Raw genomic sequence first — 19699 nt, forward strand, 5'->3', positions numbered from 1 at the left:
GCTGGTTCACAGCTGGAGATGAATTTAACCTCAGGGTGAATTGTCTCTCAAGTCTCAGCGTGTCTGATTTAGGTGATATTTTGATGGGACTTTGGGTTTTAGACTTTAAAGTTGATGATGGAATGAGTAAAGGCTTTTGGAGTTGTTGGGATAGAATGGATATGTTTTATCAGTGATAAAGGCATGGATTTGGGGGGGGCCCGGGGTGGAACGTTACAGACTGAATGTTTGTGTCTTCCTCAATTCATGTTGACATCTTAACCCTCAAGATGGTAGTATTAGAGGGTGAGGCCTTCAGGGGGTAATTAGGTCATGAGTGTGTAGCCCTCATGAACGGAATTAGTAAGAGATATGAAAACTTTCTCTCTCTCCTCTCTCATCTGTGTGAGGACATAGGGAGAAGATGCCATTTCTGAACCCAGAAGCAGGACTTTACTAAATATTAAATGTGCTGGTCACTTGATCTTTAACTTCTCAACCTCCAGACAGTGAGACATCAATTTCTGTTGCTTATAAGTTACCCAGTCTTATGGTACTATGAAATAAAATTCATATTTTGTGGCAAGACAAAAATTTAAACATAAAAATTCTTCTCTGCCCTTTGGCCTCCTCTCTCGCCCACACTGTGCATGGTGTATCTGCATGATGCATCCACCAGACCTCCCCCATCGGCAGGAATACCTGCTCAACGATAAACAGCAACATTCTCCTAGCAGCAAAAAGACAACTCCTTCAAAGACAGTATTCCTTCTTGATCTTCTAAGGGGTCACATGACCCACCAGAATGACGCTTAGATCTGCATTGTGTAAACTGTCATTTGATGTAAAGCCCTCTGTCTCAAAAAAACTTTTGTAATTGTGCCTTGATTTCCAACTGGTGGAACAGTTCTCAGAGCTTTCTGATATGCTCTTCCTGGGTTATAATCCTCAAATTTGGCTCGAAGAAAATTTTCCATTTCTTTTTTAGACCAACTAACTAATTGTTCATCAACAGTACTTTGTTATAGCAGTCCAGACTGACTAAGACAAACTTTCATCTCTTTCCTAATTATTTTTAATCAGATACCTCCCCCAGCCTTTTTTATATCCACTCTACTGTAAAATATTTCTACTAAAGAGAAATCACTGAGACAGTCTTTCTAAGAGCCTTTTCCCTTAAGGCATGTTTGGAATAAAACTCTGATGTGTGTTCATAACCCATTTGTCTGAGAAGTTGCTCTAACATATTTTTTATCACTGTAACCAGGTCGTTCCGCCAGTGGCCAATTTGTCCCATTCCACAAGACTGACAGCAAAATCGGAGAGTTAACATGGGTATTGGTCCAGCCTCTCATCAGCACTTACTCTAGGAGAGGTTTAATGGGGTTTTCCAAGTCATGTGCTTTCCAGTTAATTAACTTTGTTGAAGCCCGATTTATTAGACAGACGTTACTGAGAATTGTTTTCAGGCTTCAGCTGCAGGAGGGGCACTGAGACTTCTGTCACAAAAACCCTCAGTTAGTAATAATTACAAAAGTCACAGTTATCCCTTTGTGAATATTTCCCCTGACACTTTCATTTAGAATTTCTGCACAGGCAAAAGGTGAGGAAATTAAATGTGCAAAGTGGTAGGAAATAGGAAGCCAAAAGCTCAGAGATGTTGGCTGGTTCATAGACACTCTGGAAAATCGTAATTATTTTCCCACCCTATTATTGCTTCCTTCCCTCCTTCATTCAACAAATACTTGTTTCATACATATCATATGCTTGGCAATGGGCAAGGCACTGTAATGCAGCAATGACTAAGATGGAGCTGGTCCATCTTAGGAGGAGGAGTGGAGACTGACGCAGAATTTAATCCTTGATGTCCTATTAGGAATCTCTGATTAAGATGAGAGTGAGTTGGGCTTCCGTGGTGGCGCAGTGGTTGAGAGTCCGCCTGCCGATGCAGGGGACATGGGTTCGTGCCCCGGTCCGGGAAGATCCCATGTGCCACGGAGTGGCTGGGCCCGTGAGCCATGGCCGCTGAGCCTACACATCCGGAGCCTGTGCTCCGCAACGGGAGAGGCCACAGCAGTGAGAGGCCCGCGTACCGAAAAAAAAAAAAAAAAAAAAAAGATGAGAGTGAGTGGAGAGGGAAAAGGTAGGGGCAAGAGAAGCTGCCAGGCAGGGTGCTACATTCATGGTCAATTCATGGCCAAGGCTGAGTCTCTCTGAAGCCTTATCTGAAATTAAAGTTTAGAAAAATCTGAGCTAACATCAGACAATGGCGTCTTGGTGGGTGAATCGTTCAGGTCACTGACCAGTGCTACTTCAGCCTGCTGAGAACTGAGACTTCCAGGAATGAGTCAACAGAACAATTAAACTTTGAAATCCAAGAAAGAGGTTCAGAGTCCAGAATATCACCAAAGAAGGGAGATCTGAACAGTTTCTCACTGAGAGCATTCAGGATAACCTGTGGCATTGGCCTACTGGGCACCTGGGAAAGTGTACTTCCCAGGAAGGAGATGGAGGGAGAGAGGGAGAGGATAGAGGGACAGGAGAGGTGAGAGAATAAGCTAACACAAAGGGGAAAGGGATCCCAAGGCAAAGCTCATCTCTTTAAGGTAACCTAAAATAAGGGACTTCTCAAAGAAAGATCACTGTACATTTTGCCAAAATGAGTGGTTTGGTATTTGGGCCCTGTTACTACCTTGGTGTGTGTTCTTGGGCTAGTTATTAAACTTTCTCAGCCTCCGTCTTCTTATGCCTAACATGGCATAATAAACCTCTCAATGGACTTATGAAAATTCATTAAGATCATGTGTATGAAATAGCTCTGTAAACCTTTAAGTGCTATAAAAGAATGCAGTATCATCACACTCTACTACATCATCTCAACATATATAGTCTTGAGGACTGGGCACATAAGCTGCGCAGTCAGAGAGAAGACTCTGATTTTTTTTTTTTTTTTGCGGTACGCGGGCCTCTCACTGCTGGACTCCAGGCCCATGCTCAATGAATCAGAATTTCTGGAAATGGAATCGAGGATCCTGCATATTTTAGCGAGTACCTCAAGATTAGTCTTAACTATGCTACTGTTTGAAAGCACTAGACTCCAGATTAGGAGCCTAGTTAGAGAAATATTGCATAGGAGAAAGAACATATGAGCAAAAAGGATGGAAAGATGTAGAGAGATTTTAAAGATACTTAGGGTGTAGGATCTAGAAAAGGGCAAAATGGTCCAGCTATTGACCCTATGATACATGGTCGATTGCCAAATAATTTAATGTACATAATGAACAAATTCACACCCAAGTTTTTACAATTTATAGGTCCTTGATATATTACTCTCCTTCATTTGAAAAAAAATTTTTACATTCTAACTGAAGATTCCTGAGGAATAAATCTGCAAATGTAAAAGTTTAGGCTCCCTGACAGGTGGAGAAAAAGATATTTTAGGTTGGCACAAATGATTGTGATGAGAGTGGAGCATAATGCAGAAGCACCCAGATGACAGAGCAGGCAGACAATTTAATTCTAGGGGAAAAGGATTGCAACTGGCATACTTCAGTCTGAATGCTACTCTAACAGCGTGGGTAATTTTTTATACTAAAAATTTGAGTTCTTCTGGGAATTAATGTAATTGCAAACGTTGAAGAAAAATTTATGATCAACACAGGCCCCTAGCAGAGTCTTCATTAATCTCAACATTCAGTTTTTAAATTCTAAACCGCAGAGGGTCTGAATATATAGCCGTATGTTGATCATACACATATTTTTTGCTATGGTTATGAAAGATGTCCTTGGAAAGACAACCCTGGAAGTGTTTGTTGTTTATGTACCCAGAAATTTGCATTGTAATGAGGTTCCCAGGTGATTCTGATGCCGGTGGTTCAGGGATCATATCCTGAGAAACACTTTCCTTGATTACCTAATCTAAAGGAGCACCTCCTTCTACTCACCCCTGCTGGAGTTATCTTTATTACATCACCCTGTTTATCTCGCACAGAGCATTCATGAGGTCTCCTTTCTCCCTTTATCTCTAACTCCTAGCCTGGGGCCTGGCTCGTAATGGTACTCAATAGCTATTTTATGAATAAATTTTATGAATAAGCATTTTATGATTGAATAACTTGTTCTAGGCATCGTTACTCCTGATCTTCGGTACACTCTTCCCATTGTTTACAGAGTTAATTTTCAGAATGACATTTTTGATCTTATTGTTTTCTGCCTTTAAACTTCTATTGTCTCTGGACCACTTACAGAGGACATGCAAATGCCTTAAAACAACATAAAATAACTTTCACAATCTTACCCCAAACTACCTTATAACCTAATTTAGCATGGCTATCCCCAATATACTTTCTTCTTTAGCTGTATCATTTTTCAAAAGTTCCCAGCTTTTATTTCACATGTCCATGGTTGTGCTCATGTCATTTTCTTAACTGTAATGCTCTTCCTCCTTTTTTATTTTGCTTTCTCCAAACCCCTGTTCGAATTCCTGTTCTTCTAAATTTTACATAAAATGTCACTTCCTCTATGAAGTCTGCCATATTTTGCCCTATTTCTTTTAGGGAGAGAGAGAGAGAGTTATTTATTGGTTTGTTTGTTTCTGGTGGTCCTACCCCACTCTTTCCATGCCGTTATTCAGGCATTTCCTATGTTTTTTGGTGTCTCTCATCTTTGTATCCTGAGAGTTTAGGTCAATGCCTCTCACGTGATAAATATTTAATAAATGATCCTTCAAGATGATCTATAAAATATACTTTTTCCAGAACTGAGAATGATACTTGGAAAACTCAGGTAACTTGAGTGCTCAGATGTGAAGCCTCCTCATTAATCTTGGCTCCAGTGGAACCAGAAAGAAAGAGGAACGGGGAGGACCTTGGAGTGCCCCAAAGCCCCTGGCCAAATATTTTTCTTTTCCCATATTTGATCCATGCCTGAAATTTTCAGCATTCAATATTTTGTTTTTAATGGCCTTAAAAATATTGTATCAGTAAGCATATTACTGGGGGTTTTGTTCTGTTATTTGACCAGTTGAGGGCTGAGAAATATAAAGTTTGAGTGGAGAAGGGAAGATTGTCCCTAGGATTTATTAGGGTACTGAAAGGGTAGATCCAGCTCAGTTCATGTGATATGAGGGGACTAGGTGAAGGGACTAGATTTTTAAGGTGTCAACAGATTTCCAGTAGTGACTTTTATCATATATTATCCATTCTAATCCATTCAACCATCCTTTCATCCATCCACTTATTAATTTTTTCCATTCTTTAACTGTCCACCAGACTAAGAGAGGACTCAACAGAAGAAGGTGATAAGTAGAAATAGAGGCATCAAACACCTCTGCTGATGGGCTGTGAAGAGTTTGTGTATCAAAGTTTTTACATCTAAGTTTCTAATGAAACACAATGATATGGTAAATGTGAAATTTCATAGTTAGGTCCAAGATCACAAAGGACATTATTTATAAAAGCAATGGGGAGGACTTTGTCCCTTGATCTCCTCACTTATTTGTAGCACACACAATTGTTTGGAGAGTGGAGAATAAAAGTTTTCTCAACGAGTTTCTTTGGAGAGAGCTTTTGCATGCCGTTATTCTTCTTTCTTTCAAGCTTAGTGAAGAGGGCTTCTGGACCACTTAAAGATACTCAAGTGTGTTCCCTGTATCTGGGGAACAAAAATGGCTGATGTCTGATTCTTGCTTGAGGAAGATAAAATGACTCAAGGCAGCAGAATATAGATTACTGGGCACTTTGTGGATTTGTAAGGGCAAAGTGAGAGAGCTAGCTGGGTGCTGTTTAATTCTACCCCAAGGGGTCTTCTTCTTAAGGGCAAGTGGATCTCAAGCGTAATGCCCCTGTGGGGTAGAAACTCTGGGAAACCAGAGTTTGAGGGCTAGTGCCTAGGCCATTTAAAGGAAAACACACATTTCCCACATTAAGGAGCTGCACTGGAAGTTCCCAACACGTGAGAATTTCCCAGAATCCCACAGAGGTGTCTCGGAGAGGGTGAGTCTTAAACATCTGTAATCTAGAGCACCCCAATTCAGACAGTAAAGACATCCTTTATGAAAATGTGTCTTTTCCTCAATCTTTAACATGAGAGGATAGAAACTTACCTAAGCAAGCTGGAGAGAGAATGAAAAGGTAGGCATGGATAAAAGGAAATCTGACTGCATGCCTATTCCTGGATTAGAAGTTTCTGTTTGCTGAAGATCCCAGGTTGGGGGGAGAGGAGAAGATTTTCTGCTAAATTAAGTATGGGGCTTGAAGACTGCTTAGGATCAAGCATACTAATTACAATCTGAGTCTGTGTTTATGAGTAAAAGGGGACTGTGAGCTAGAAAGTAATCCCAGTGTGTATTCAGGTCAACTGGAAATTATCATCTCAGGCGGGGGAAGTAACACTGAATAAAATTTAAAGTGGCAGCGAGAGATCAAATAACTAAGTAAATAAGTAAAACGGGAAGTAACTAAACAGAGAAACCAGTAAATGCAAAATGCTTTGATTCTGTCATGGGTTTTGCTCGTGTAACATCAATTGTACAAGAGCTGTGAGACGTCCACATGTCTGTCCAAGAGAGTTCTCCTCCTTACCCTGAAGGAGAGGGGAATGTTAGTCTCTAAAGAGTAAACTCTGGTCATCTCTGGGTTCCAGGTACTGAGAAGAGTTGAAAGCAGGGGGGTGTTGCCATAGTGATGACAGCAGGATTATGTGAAAGTCTGAATACTGAAAGGGAAGAGCTCTGCCCCTCTACCTATTTGGTTCAGAGAATTCCAGCATCAGTCCTGGGATGAGATTGTGAGATTTCTCTCTGGAAAAAATGGGCAGGCCAAGAGAAAAGACTGGCATACAGATAATAGCACTGAGGTATGATTTTTAACAAAGCCCAGCATTTAGCTCTCTGATTTCCCCTCTCTATGTGCACAAACGTCCAGTGAGCAATTTCCTGGTTTACTCTTAAATGGGAACAGAAATTCACAGATCATCCAAGAAAATCTCTGTCATGAAAGACAAAGACCAGAGTGAATAAGAGGAAGTAGAGACAATACAGGGGAAAGACAGAGAAAACTAAAGGAAGAAGAAAAGAAAACCATAATTAATATCCTTAGAAAAATAAAATAAGATATTACAAAAGTGAAACCAGAAAAGGAGAGTGTAATAAAGACTCAGAAAGCAAGAAAAAGATTTTGGAAGTTTAAAAGTCCTTATGATTTCAGAAATGAGAATTTAATAGAGGGCTGCAAAAATTAAGTTGAGAAAATCACCTGGAAGAAAAATAAAAAAGAAAAGGAAAAGAAGAGAGAAAGGAGTTCCCAGAGCAAAGTAAGAGAAGTTCCAGAAAGAAGGAAGAGTTAAACTGAAAGGGAGAAAACTATCAAAGAAATAATTCAAGAAAATTCCTCAGGGTTGAAAGGAGCTATGAAAATTCAGGTTGAAAAGACCCACTGATTGCTGAGCGCAATGGAGACCAAACTCACACAAAAAGGAAGATTATTGTGAAGTTTCAGAGAGTATTGGATAAGGAGGAAATTTTAAAAGCTCCTCCAAAGAAAAAAATACATTGAAATGTTTTCTTTTCTCAGGAAGCAACAAGAGTGTACTCTCCAGTAAAATAGAGGAGAAAACTAAGATGGGGATAGGATTAGGGGAGCGATGAAAGGAATTCCCAGGCTGGTGGTGAACAGAATTCCCAGTAGTCACTCTCAATGCATGGCCCATCTTTTCCCCACCCTGGCAACAGAATCTTGACTGCAATGGTCAAAAGTGTCTACTTAGTCCTGTGATCTGTCTACAAATATCTAGAGGATAACTTTTCATTGGAATTTTACAAAAATTCTCCAAAAAATCACAAATTTTTCACTTCTACATGAGAACTCTTCTATTTACAATATAGTTAAACATAACTGTATACAATTGTGAAAACATAATTTATTCTTGGTCAAGAATAAATTTTCTCTCTTGCCCTATTTATTTATTTATTTATTTTTTCTGCTCTGAGAACTGCATAGACTACATCTTAAGTAATCAATTCTGCCATGGTTTTCTCTGCTTCATTAGGGCAGTGAGTTACTTACATTCTACTCTCTTAGCTGTTGAATTCAATTTCCTTATAGGGGATCTCAGTTTACATGTCTCCTATTAAATAAAAGAAAGAGAGAAAGAGAGAGAGAGAGAGAGAGATGGCCTGGAAGTTTCTATATTTATCATCTCCTACCTCCCAGACTCTGTGGCAGCACTGAAAACATCTTACATCCACCTTTCTCTGGGATATACGCACTTTAACTTGTGACATGGATAAGCTGTTATTACTTTCTACTTAGGCTTCCCAAAGACTTAATACCCTGAAGAAGGTTAAGGTTGTGCAATCCATAAATATTCATATTCTATAATGGGTTTCCCATTAAATTATAGAAACCAAATGTAAAACACATTTAGTAGTTAGTATCTATATAAAGTTCTCAATTCAACAGTTAGTAAGCACTTACCAATGTATCTAATACTGTTGTAAAACTATGAAACATTCAAAAATATGTAAAAGATAGTTCCTGACAGTGAATTCCTTTGCAAGACCAAATATACAAACATGCAACAGAATATAAGATACTGTTTTTTGATTAAGTATCTAAATGTGTGGTACAGACCATGGATGACTTCGGAAGCAGGAGACAAATGTCTGCTTCTACAAAAAGAATAATGGCTGTGTCCCTATTACAAAATGATATTGATTCTAGCTGGCAGTAAGCTCACAGATTGGGAGTCAGCCAGCAGCTGAACTCATGCAAAGAACCATATGTCAAACTAGACCTTTTGTGAATAATGCAGTCTGTCCGCAGAAAAGCCTTTGTAACAGACAAATATTTTAAGGTTAATCCCAGGGTTCAAAAGTTATCTTAACTCTTAGTGGACATAAACAGAAAGTAGACAAAAATAAATTTCGAGGGTCCAACAACATTGCTTCACCCATCTGCCATGAGAAATATAATTGGAAACTCCAAGTTTCCACAAAACGACAAACCTTTCTATATGAAGGGATTGCTTTACTGTCCTCCCACCCCCAGCAGTACGTGGGGTTTTTTTTTTTTTGTCGGTACGCGGGCCTCTCACTGTTGTGGCCTCTCCTGCTGCGGAGCAACAGGCTCCGGACACGCAGGCTCAGCGGCCATGGCCCACGGGGGCAGCTGTTCCGCGGCATGTGGGATCTTCCCAGACCGGGGCACAAACCTGCGTCTCCTGCATTGGCAGGCGTACTCTCAACCACTGCGCCACCAGGGAAGCCCAGCAGTACGTGTTTTGATGTGAAGAATGATCCTTAAGATAATAAGGAGATCTTATTTTCTTCAGGGGCACTTGCTAAATGTCAGCTTATGCCTAGGGCAGAAAAATTATAAAGAAGTGGAAGAATTTATTCCATGAGATGGAAATGTTCATTGTAAGAGACTTGAGGCTTTAAAAATGTATCTGAAAGGAATTCAAAAAGCGTTAACAACCATTAAGACTTTTGTCTGTCTTCAGGGGAAATATTGTAGATTTTCATTCATGTTTAGAAATAAATGGAGACACTTAACTGACACTGCCTAAAGTTAACTTTGGTTTCAGGACTTCGCTTGAATGAGGTAAGTTGTGCAACTGTTGAGTTTCCTAAATTCTCCAAAGTGTGCTCCAAGAATATACTTATTACAAGCTTGGGCATCTCACCAATGGCAGGTATTTTATATTAGATTCTGCTTGCTCTTGTTGGGCTGCCTAGTGATTCCTCTTACATACTGTCTTTAGTCTGCTTCTCCCTAAACTAGGAATATGCATAAGAAAAATGTCTAATATCAGGAAATGCTCAACAAATACCAAGTTGCATAAATGTAGCAAGTTCTAATTTTCCTTTGGTTTCTTTCTGCAGATTTCTTGACACATTTCTTAAAGTAGAAGTAAAATCTCAACTTTTTTCTTATACTATTTTTGTGAGACCCAAATATGAACCATAAGAATTTTGCATTTTTGAAGTCAAATTTCAGCCCAGCCTACAAAGTGACTTAAATATGGCTTAAATGTCATCCATCCTAGGCATGAGGACCATTTGGTATTAAGTCAGATGACCTCAGAGGTCTTCTTGGAGGAGGTATAATAATCCATTTGGAAGTGTCTTCAAAAAGTGTTTAAGGGTTCGTGCCCCAGTCCGGGAAGATCCCACATACCTTGGAGCGGCTAGACCCATGAGCTATGGCCGCTGAGCCTGCGCACCCGGAGCCTGTGCTCCGCAACGGGAGAGGCCACAACAGTGAGAGGCCCGCATACCGCAAAAAAAAAAAAAAAAAAGTGTTTAAGGGACTTCCCTGGTGGTGCAGTGGTTAAGAATCTGCCTGCCAATGCAGGGGACACGGGTTCAAGCCCTGGTCCCGGAAGACCCCACATGCTGCAGAGCAACGAAGCCCGTGTGCCACAATTACTGAGCCTGCACTCTAGAGCACATGAGCCACAACTACGGAGCCTGCGTGCCACAACTACTGAAGCCCGTGTGCCTAGAGCCTGCGCTCCCCAACGAAGAGTAGCCCCTGCTCGTCACAACTAGAGAAAGCCCGCACGTAGCAACAAAGACCCAATGCAGCCAAATATAAATAAGTAAATAAATAAATCTATTTTTAAAAAAAGTGTTTAAGACAACGACATCTTATCTTCACTTTTCAATTCACATCTTTGATTTCCATGTTTAAAGTCAGTCTCATTTAAGAAATCCCCAATGACGTATTTAATTATTTAAAGGAAAATGACGATGTAGGCTATAACATAGAAGTAGACCCTGGAAAGCAATTACTAAGATGAATTTGAACTTCTTTGGATTGTAATGAAGACCACATTCCAATATCTTTATGGGAATAGATTCCCGTGCAATTGCTAAAGGGGATAACTTGAATAAAAATGCATTGCTTGGGCTTCCCTGGTGGCGCAGTTGTTGAGTGTCCGCCTGCCGATGCAGGGGACACGGGTTCGTGCCCCGGTCCGGGAAGATCCCACATGCTGCGGAGCGGCCGGGCCCGTGAGCCATGGCCGCTGAGCCTGTGCGTCCGGAGCCTGTACTCTGCAACGGGAGAGGCCACAACAGTGAGAGGCCCACGTACCGCAAAAAAAAAAAAAAAAAAAAAAGCATTGCTTGGGGACCCTGTATGATTTTCTTGATCTGTGCAATCAGTGCAACTGCACTAGCCAACTCAAGAGTGTTTCCTCCTGTGCAGAGCTTGTGGGAGGTACTCTCAAAGCATATGGTCAAGAGGTATGGTGTCCAGAGTAGAGCAGTGACCCAGATAGCGACAGGCTTCTGAGAGCTCAAAACAAATTTACCACGAGATAACCAGGCTCATGGAAATGGTTTAAAAAACACTTCAAAAAAAATCACAAGCTGTTTCCTGAAAGAGCCCTAAGCAGTTTGGTTTCTGCCAGCATTTATGGAAAGTGACAAATGTGAGTTTGAAATGAATAAGTGTCTGAATGCATGCTGTTCAGTTAGAAAAAAATGTCTTCTTTATATAAAATACTTAAATAGAACTTTTTCACGCATCCCATTGTACAACTTCATAAATGTTGCTTTGCATAGAAAGAAGCTGTCTTTCATAATGATAATTAATGGGGAGAAGTGATGTTTTCCACCTCACATTCTATGCTGATGAGCCTATTTAAGAAAGAAGAGGAAGAACTTGATTTTCAATATGCAACTGACAATTACTAATATGTCAATTAACTGTTTAGGTTAGGATTGATTAATGTCGGGATGTTTTCCTCTAAGACTTACCATGCTCCCTACTGAGTCTCTAAGACATCAGGCCTTACAATTTCCCATATGGTCAGATCTGTCACATAATTTATGCTCATTTCTGAAAAAATAATCTTTCTGGGAACCCTCCAACTTCCTATTCATTCTGAAGTGTTTTACTCTATAGAATACTTTGCTAGGGGATTCCCTCTAACACTTTGCTTTGAAGAGTCTTTCCTATTTTAGTTTACTTACCTCATTTTTGCTGGAAAATATCCTCTGGCAACTGCTTAAGAAAACGTATATGGGAAGTACATTTTTAAGAGACTGAAACTTTGAAGATGCCATAATTCTACCTGCAACTTTGATTAATGATGTATGTTTGTATAAAACTTTATCAGGAAGATTATTTCCTGAAAGAATTTCTTTTTTGTTTTCTTGCTTCAAGAGTTGCCTTTAAGAAGTCTATTCCAGTGCTGATATCCCATTCTTGTATGTGACCTGTTTATTTACTCTGAAATGTTTTATAATGTTTTCTTTGTCTTTGATGTTTTAAGATTTCATAACGATGTGCCTCAGTATGAAGCTTTTTGATTCGGTGGGGTGCATTCTGGAGAGTCATATCCATCTTGATTGGAGAAATGGTCTTTATTTCTTCTCCACAAGTGTTTTCTGTTTTTTCTTTCTGAAACTGGGCTGGTGAACCTCATGGATTGCTCCTCTAATTATCTCTTCTCTTCTATCTTATGTATAAATATCAAAAAAATAAATTGTTAGCTTTTCCCATCTTCTTTTGTCCCTTCTATTGAAATTTCTATTTTTTATATCTTTTTTTTTTGTGGTATGTGGGCCTCTGACTGTTGTGGCCTCTTTCGCCACGACAGCGTATTCAAGATGTGAATTGAGGGTATATGCTCCCCCTACAGATTATATTTCTTCTGTGATTTCAAATAGAATCACAGTGTTTTCTTTTCCATATTTATATTGTTGTTATTATGATTATTGCAATTTAGTAAGATTTATTGAGTTTGGGTCGATCCTAAAGACTTTAGGCAAATTAAAAAAATTTTTTAATTAATTTTACCACTTTTCCTTACAAAATAAAACTCAGGATAACTTGTTAAATGCATCCATTATCATTCATCTTTTAGTTATGCATTGGCTGTTTTCTGGTGAATTAGTAAATTTGTTAAAAATAGAAATAAAGAAGTCCATAGCCAAGAATTCTCTGATCATGTGTTTAAATTATTGAACAGAGCTTGGGCATCTGTCACCCTGTTGTGCATTGGGAAAGACCAACCTGTCTGTCGCTTGGCTTCTGGAAAGCAGAAACATGGCTTTAGGGAGCTCTAAGCTTGGTCTTACTACATGGAGAATCTCTTGGTTGAAAGGGAGACTTTGAATTGCTTCTACTTAAGCCTTTGGACCAGACTTTGGTCTTAACTCACAAGACATTTAAGTGCCATCTCTTCTGAGCTTTTGATTCCTCTGAGCCGATTAAGCAAGGAGTTGGCATGTGACAGCAGCACAAGTCGGGGTGGCTATAGGGTAGAAGTTAAGTGTGTGTGTGTGTGTGTGTATGTGTGTGTGTGCGCGTGCACGCATGTGTGTGTGTACAGAATCAACATCCATTAATGCATAGTTCTAAGACTAAAATGAATCAGTTTCAGTCTATAATAAATTATTCTGTAGATAAAACCAAAGTTGATTCAAAATGGAAAATTGTCCTTTTGAACTAGTGTAGAAAACATGACTATATTTATACAGAAAGCGGAATGTACACATGCCCACATTTACCATTTTCTTGTAGACAGAAACCTTAGTATTGTGAAAATTTCCAATTTGTAAACATGTTTCTAACAGGTATTAAATCACATCTTTAATATTTTGAGAGGACTGCTAACATTTGATAAAATGAATCTTACAGATTAGTATCCTGATTTACAACTCCCTATGCTCTTGGAGCTTTTAGGAGAGTATCTTGAGCTAAATGAGATGAAATAGGTAAGTAGAACACTGGTTAAAAGAAAATCTCTTCTTGTTCAGAAGTAAGGGTGGAATACATAGCAATGAAAAGATACTCTAATTCAGAAATTTAAAAAACTAAGTCAGAAGAACACCAAAGTGAATAATTCCTAAAACAATACAATCTTATGAATAAACTCTTATAATGGTAATCAAGAATTCTGGATTCAGTTCCTTGCTCTGATGCTGAAGCTGTATCTATCATACCTGTAGACATTTAATCATTCAGTACACGCTAACTGAACAGCACCTACTGGAAGCAATAACACAATAGAAAAGATGATGAACTCTGGAGCCCAACTGTGTTTGAATTCTGGCTCTGCCCCTATTGCTGTGTGGCCTTGAGAAAGTCACTTAACCCCTGGATGGCTTAGGTTCCTTAGCTGTAAAATAGGGATAATAAAGGTACCTTGTACATTTACTTTATTTATTAAATGAGTTAATATGTGTAAGGAACAGTGCTTGACACACATTACATACTATATGCATCTTTACTCTTTTTAATATAGAACACATTGAAGAAATGTTTATTTAGCAGTCAAAGTAGGAGAGTTAACACATGTACAAATGTGAAATAGAAATAATTCTGTATTAAATAGGATGTATATAACTACTGGTCTGCTTCTGTGCTTCATCTATTACCCTTTATCTAAACAGCACCTCAATTTTAGCACAGTCCACGTGGCCCAAGTAGAGTTTAGTCTTTTGCCCAATCTATACCCTCAGTTCCTAAGGTGAGCACTTCTCCAGTTATGACTGGTAAGTATATTCTATTCCACTAGCCATTGCATTTCATTCAGGAGGAACACGTGAAATAATGTATTTCTAATGAGATAAAACACTAAAAATGTTGCTGATCTATTTTACTGGAGAAGCTCTAAGTCTGTAGGTAACCCTACTTTTAATTATGATGTAAGTCTAGAGGTGCCAGGAACGACGATAGAGACAGAGTTTAAAAGAGAAGGAAGTAAACCAGAAGAAAATAGTGCCAAGGTATGGAAAAGAGAGAGAGAGAGGGAGAGAGAGAGAGAGAGAGAGAGAGAGAGAGAGAGAGAGAGAGAGTCGTCATGAAATCAGTTATGTTCCTGGATGCAGCTGTGTTTGCAGTAAGCATGTGTCTGGGATTTTTAACGTGCATGGGTCAATATGTTCTCATATTTCTTAAAAAAGTGTGAGTTGTGTGTCTTCTGTTTGCTAACAAGAATCTTTCTCAATACACAGGAGTTAATAATTGCCATAAGAGATGTGCAAATAGCATGTTATTGATATTCTAAACATTAAAGAATTGCTTCATTAAGGGGTAGGCAGCTTGAGTAATATTAGAGCTTTAAAATCCCTAGGCTTTAACAATTTTATTATATATAAAATCTTTACATATGACACTTGAAAAATGATGTTTTAATCCATGCTTTTCAATCTACCTTTTGAGGACACTTTAACCAGAGAGTTTCTCTATCAGGCTGTGTCATATGGTTTTCCCCAGCTACAAAGGCTGGGCAGTCATCCCTCTTTGGTTCTCCCACGCACTCTGTTCATAAAGCCCTGACCAGTTTCCACCTAAATTTATGTTTTACATCTATGTCTCCCCAGTGAGAATGTAGACAGCATGAGAGCACAGGCAACGTCACTGTCATCCTTGCAAACTTTGCACCTGTCGCAATGCCTGAAACTTTGAATTGCTTTATATTTGTTAAATTCCAGGCTCAGGAATTAAAAGCTGAACAACTGGGTGGTAACATTCGTCAATAAATGGTATTAACTTAGACAAAAACATACAGAGACCAAATATATTTCTTTCCTAGGTTGGCTGTAACAAAGTACCAGCATCTGGATGGCTTAAACAAATTTGTTTTCTCAGAGTTCTGGAGGCAAGAAGTCCAAGATCAAGGTGTCGGCGGAGTAGTTTTCCTCTGAAGGCTCTCCCCTTGGCCTGTAGATGGCTCCCATCCTCTCCTCTGTCTTCATATGGCCTTTCCTCTGTGTGCACATGTGCCTGTGTCCAAATCTCCAGTCATTGAATTAGGGCCCACCCTAGAGACCTCATTTAACTTAATTACCCCTTTAAAGACTTATCTTCAAATCCAGTTACATTTGGAGGTACTGGAGGCTAGGGCTTCAACATTTAAATTTTGGAGGGACACAAAAAATGTACAAAATGATCTTTTGCTTTGGACTGAGTCCTAATTATACATTAGATAGAGTGAAAGTGATAATATTTTAGTGGATTGTCCTCTCTCTATTTAGCTCATCCTTGGTTGGGAGGTGTTCGTTCCAGCCCAGACTACCCCATATTGATACTTTCTTCAGGTCTGTCCCACATTCTAGCTTTTCATATTTCCGCTCCACTTCAGCAATTCCCTAGCCCTTTGCAATCTCCTCTCCTTTCCCTCATCACCTTTCCCTCTGCACCTCCCTGCAAGGAGCTGCCTCACCTTTCCTTCTGCGCCTCAGGTAGAATGGTCTACCATTCATTTTCACCTAGTCTTAATTTTAGAGAGCACTGTTTTGAGATGGGTTAGGGGAGGAGATGATAAGCTTTCAATCTGCAAATGAGAGAAGGGAAGGGGGAATCTATTCATCAAGGTCTGGCCCTAGAAAGTGCTGTCTACAAGCGTATTAGTGGATTGACTATCTTTTTTTTTTTTTTTTTTTTTTTTTTTTTGCGGTACGCGGGCCTCTCACTGTTGTGGCCTCTCCCGCTGTGGAGCACAGGCTCTGGACGTGCAGGCTCAGCAGCCATGGCTCACGGGCCCAGCCGCTCCGCAGCATGTGGGATCTTCCCGGACCGGGGCACGAACCCGTGTCCCCTGCATCGGCAGGCGGACTCTCAACCACTGCGCCACTAGGGAAGCCCAGATTGACTATCTTTAATATACCCCCTGCAAATAAGTAAAGTAAAAGTTTATAGCTGTTCCCATCACAAGCATATAAAATAAATTTGGGGTTTTCACTTAGTGAACTGCACTGAGGAAAAACAAATATTATGTCCCAGACAAGAGCTATCATTGGCCTATTTATGGACAATTGATGCTGTCAGTTCTCTGGTGGCAAATGCCCTCATCTGGTATCTTAAGTTGCTGGCCTAAGCAACACAGGAAGGAGCACCATTAAATGACAGGATTCCCTAGCATTGAAGAAAATTACACAACATGTATGGTCTAGTTTTGCAGTAAGACTGTACTTATGAATAATTGAGAAGACAAAAATTCAGACCACAAAAAGTTAAATACTCTTGCTTTGAAAGTGCCTTGCTAATGATAGTTAATATTTTATGATGATATTAGCATGCAAAATGTACTGGCTCCATTCTAATAAAAACATGCGAAAATGTATATTATAAGGAAGCTACAGTATCATGGTTTTATTGAGAAGTTTACTATTATGTTTGCCATTCAACTATTATGACCTATCATGTACATGGTCGCTGTTTGGAAAAATTCACACCATTAGTTACCATGATAAAAGTTGTACACATCTCAGTGAATGACCATAACCATGACAGAAAGCTTATTCAGACTGGAGGACAATTGAACCAGCAGTGTAAAATTTATAGACAAGGGACAGCACATTTTCTTTAGAATTCTTGATATGAATGAGGATGTTGGTGTATTTCAGTACTGAGAAATTCATAAATGGAGTTTGGTACATGTGTCATTATTTTTAAAAATTTCTCTTTGGTTTCAGATTCCTTTTAAGTTATTCCATTTTATTTTCATCCTACTGGGAGAGTAACAGAAATAATGATAATATTAGCATAATAATAATTGCTGACACTCTCTGAATGTTTACTATATGGTAGGCACCATGCTTAGCCCTTTCCATGGACTCCTGTAGTTCAGGTTCACAACAACCCTAAAGATTAAGAACTTTGATTATCCTCATTTCATGGATAAAGAAACTGAACTGAGGTATGTTAAGGTGAAATAATTGGCCCAGGATCATACAGGTAAAAATTTGTAAAACCTAGTTTCTTATTCAGGCATTCTGACTCCAGAACTGGTACTCTTAATACTTAACTGGAAATTGTCAGATCAATTAAAGAAAACAGCTAGTTTATACAATGTTAAGTTTGATATGCAGCGAGCAGTAAGAAGGTGTTAGAAGAGCCCATTAACTTTCCCATGTGCTTTTAAATCCAGATTTGCTTAGAGTGGAAATCGTCATGCACTCCTTAGTATGTAGGGCATGACCCCATTTAAAAACTGGTTTCCTCATTATGCTGGAGGGTTTGAAGTACCTGTACTCCATTCAAACCAATAATATTCTCCAACTATAATAGACCCTGGTGAGTTCTGATTAACCTTTTCATTACAGGTTCACATATAGGATAAAACAGCAACTGCAGGAAAGCCATTAAGTGCAGTAATAAGTTATGCCAGCAGGAAAGATTCAGCAACTTTCAGAATAAATTATTTCTCAAGTAAGAGTGTTTCTGGAATAGGCTATGGCTTCCCTTTCTTTACAGTAGCACATCCATTTTCAGTAAGGATTCTTTCTGGAATTAATGTTCCTGCCAGTGCTTTAGTAAACGGATAGATGTATGTATTGATATCTGTCTGTTTGGGGGCAGGAAACTACAAGACCAGTTCTTCTTCAGGAAAATAAGCAATATCTGTATGTGTGCTTCGTATTTACCTATTTACTTATCTCTCTGGAAAAACACATGTTTATATAAAATCATTTTGAAGAATTATTTTCAAATCTTTAAAAGACTTTCAAATTCAATATAAAGAGAGAGAAGAAGAGTAAGTGAGCATATGAATGACTGAACAATAGTTTGTTCCTGATACAATATTTAGACCTGAAATAAAACAGTGAAAAAAATCATGGACTAAAAGTTAAGAACTTATGGTTTCCTGACAACTCTACTTGGATTCTTTCTCTTGATTTCTCCTTAGATAAGGTTTTTAAGGTTTTTCTTCCTTTGGTCTCTAGCTGCTCTCTGTTTTTCAGTGGTGCACGGGATTAAATGTGCACACCGTGCCCCTCTCCCCAGTTCATATGTTGAAATTCTAACTCTTAATGTAATATTATTTGGAGATTGGGGCTCTCAGAGGTTATTAGGTCATAAAGGTGGAGGTCTCATGAATGGGATTAGTGCCCTTTATGAAAGAGACCCCATAGAGCTCTGCTGTGTCTTCTGCCTTATGAGGACACAGCAAGAACCATGGAGAAAGGTCCTCAGAAGATATTGAACTTGCTGTCTCTTTGATCTTGGACTTCCCCGGACTAAAAGTGTGAGAAATAAATGTTATTTATAAGCCCCCCAGCCTATGGTATTCCGTTATAGCAGCCTGAACAAATGAAGACAAAAGGAAATGAAGGAAAACATAAGAAAAAGTGATTCCTTTTACTGCTGAACCCAATCCCACTCCCAAGGCTTTGTCTTGTGAAGTGTGTGGCATTGCCCCGTGATCCATGATGCCTTTTTGATTCACTTTCAGTCAACCATAAATAGCTTATTTCCTGTTTTACTGAATTGCCTTTTGGTTTTAGGATTTCAACACTGGGGCCAATGCTAAGGAAGTTACCCAAAGAGATCAAACTATCTTGTTTTAATGTTAATAACTGAACTAACACTTTTGGAAAAAGCCAAACACTAGAAATCAGATTTTGTGTTTATTTGAGATGTATGTTATTTACAGCAAGTTATTCAGAAGCCTAAACACTGAATAACTTTTTGTTTATGTGTTTAAGCAGCCCATTGGTAAAGAGTACTTTATCAAAATCTATAATCTCTTCCCTTTAATTAACCAATTCTGTGGATATTTACTGCTGATCCTGGGATTGTCAGACCTGTGGATTTTGCTGGCTCTTTATGTTGAACTGCTCAAGGCAAAGGCCACTTCTTGGAGTTTGTATGGTCTTCATCTGAGCAACTGGGGAGTGACAATAGAGAGTGAGAGTTCAACCTGCCTTATCAGTAGAAAGAAGTTTGTGGAGGTCTGAGCTAAGTGTCTATGATTT

The sequence above is a fragment of the Leucopleurus acutus genome, assembly GCF_964270905.1.
Source record: "Leucopleurus acutus genome assembly, chromosome: 4".
NCBI classification, from domain to species: Eukaryota; Metazoa; Chordata; class Mammalia; order Artiodactyla; family Delphinidae; genus Leucopleurus; species Leucopleurus acutus.